Below are 2500 nucleotides of genomic sequence, written 5' to 3'. Positions count from 1 at the left end.
GTTTTAAGCAACCAACGCCTTTCATGGTATCTGCATGAGTTGTTAATTTAGGCACCGTAACATTACGTTTGGTTCATCCCACAGCGCCAGTTCTGCTTACCAAAAGTGGCCCACTGGGCACATTATATCATAACCTCAACCTTCATATCAAGAAAGGTGAGGTTCTTACCCATTTAAAGTTTGAGAATAGGTTAAAATCGTTTCGACCCTAAGGCCTCTAATCATTCGCTTTACCAGATAAGATTATTTTATATAATTTTTAAATGCACCAGCTATCCTGAGGGAAACTTCGGAGGGAACCAGCTACTAGATGGTTCGATTGGTCTTTCGCCCCTATACTCAATTCTGACAATCGATTTGCACGTCAGAACTGTTTCGGTCTTCCATCAGGGTTTCCCCTGACTTCAACCTGATCAAGTATAGTTCACCATCTTTCGGGTCACAGCATATATGCTCAAGGTACGCTCCAGTTAGAGGTATAAATAATAATAAATTATCATTATACATAACTATATGGAACGCCCCGGGATTGAATTAATTGACTATTTATTAAAAAATAGACTAAAAATTAATCCCATTATATTTAAGTTAAGTTAATTATGCCATTAAGTTTAATATAACTCAATGACTTGCACATATGTTAGACTCCTTGGTCCGTGTTTCAAGACGGGTCCCGAAGGTATCCTGAATCTTTCGCATTGTTAATCATATAAATGCATACAAATAAATATTAATATCATAGATATTAAATTTTTTGTAAAATTCAAAAAATGAATTTTAGCATTATATATAATAAAATCTATCAACACTTTATCAAATCATTAGTATTTATTTTATGTTAATATGCTTAAAAAGCAAATTAATTTAAATAAACTTAATATCACCAATGATCTTTTGATAAATACTTTATTATGTTAATAGATTACAATGTCCTTATATGAAAAAAATGCACATTATTTTTTTAATTATTTAATGATGAATTTTTCATAATGGATATTCAGGTTCATCGGGCTTAACCTCTAAGCAGTTTCACGTACTATTTAACTCTCTATTCAGAGTTCTTTTCAACTTTCCCTCACGGTACTTGTTTACTATCGGTCTCATGGTTATATTTAGTTTTAGATGGAGTTTACCACCCACTTAGTGCTGCACTATCAAGCAACACGACTCTTTGGAAATATCTTTCTAGTAATCATTAACGTTATACGGGCCTGGCACCCTCTATGGGTAAATGGCCTCATTTAAGAAGGACTTAAATCGTTAATTTCTCATACTAGATATTAAGATATTCCATACACTGCATCTCACATTTGACATATAGACAAAGTGACTTAGTGCTGAACTATTTTCTTTTCGCTCGCCGCTACTAAGAAAATCCTTGTTAGTTTCTTTTCCTCCCCTCATTAATATGCTTAAATTCAGGGGGTAATCCCATATGAGTTGAGGTTGTTTTAATATTCTTTTTTTATCTTCTCACAATTTAATAAAAAAATTATATCATCTTTTCATCTCTATTTTTCTTTTCTCCTTTTATATATTGTAAATATATAAAAATAATAATAATGTAAAATGAGGCAATCCTAGAATAAAAAATTTAATTTTTATGCTAGACATTCCTCCTTTTAATTACATATATAAATTATTATTTTATATATATATATAAATAATATGAAAATTTTTTGTAAAGAATACTTAGATTCAATATTTTCATCATTTCATTTTATTTGAGAGGATTTTTTTTTTAAAGAATATATAATAAATAAAATTCATTATATATCTTTATTTTTTTTGCTATTAATATTATGAATTATTTAAAATCCAATAATATACACATTTGCTTAAATTCAATTATTTTTATAAAAGAATAAGCAACTTATTTAGCATAGTCTTACAACCCTCAACCATATGTAGTCCAAGCAGTACTTTAAAATTGAATTTAATGTACATAACAGCATGGACTGCGATATGCGTTCAAAATGTCGATGTTCATGTGTCCTGCAGTTCACACGATGACGCACAGTTTGCTGCGTTCTTCATCGACCCATGAGCCAAGTGATCCACCGCTTAGAGTATTTTTTTATTTATTTTTATTTATAACAAATGTCAATTTTTTTTTGCATATATTAATTGAAAGAGTAAAATTAAATAATATTAATAATATATAAATTGATTTTCTTTCAATAATATATATCAAATATATTTAACTCTAAACATTTTTATTAAGTTGCGAATGTCTTAGTTCAACAATAATACAGTGGTGGTATTTATTATGATTCAATTATTTTGTATTTTTTTAATCATTTTATGTATATATAATAATATAATAAATATATACCACTTTTGTTATTGTGAACAAATTAACTTATCATTCAATCAAATGAATAATAAGTACAACTTTTTATTTTCATGTTTAAAGGTTTTTAAAAGAAAAAAATAAGAAAAAACATTACAAAATGTACCATCATATATTATATTTAATATGATATAATTGATGGATCAC

The 2500-nt window shown here is 28.0% G+C and overlaps 1 non-coding gene and 1 pseudogene across 1 annotated transcript in view; both read right to left on the bottom strand.

Moving 5' to 3' along the window:
- LOC129252561 (large subunit ribosomal RNA) overlaps positions 1 to 1449 on the bottom strand; it is a 3987-nt gene extending 2538 nt beyond the window's left edge. The window contains exon 1 of the ribosomal RNA XR_008583511.1: positions 1 to 1449. This exon is cut by the window's left edge and continues 2538 nt beyond it. This is a non-coding gene — a ribosomal RNA (large subunit ribosomal RNA).
- Positions 1450 to 1891: 442 nt separating this feature from the next.
- Positions 1892 to 2072, bottom strand: LOC129252563 (5.8S ribosomal RNA; annotated as a pseudogene).
- Between the last annotated feature and the right edge of the window lie 428 nt (positions 2073 to 2500).

The sequence above is a fragment of the Anastrepha obliqua genome, unplaced genomic scaffold (genome assembly GCF_027943255.1).
Source record: "Anastrepha obliqua isolate idAnaObli1 unplaced genomic scaffold, idAnaObli1_1.0 ptg000269l, whole genome shotgun sequence".
Lineage (NCBI taxonomy): Eukaryota > Metazoa > Arthropoda > Insecta > Diptera > Tephritidae > Anastrepha > Anastrepha obliqua.
The sequence above is the reverse complement of the archived record's forward strand: the minus strand, read 5'-3'. Positions and strand labels throughout refer to the sequence as shown.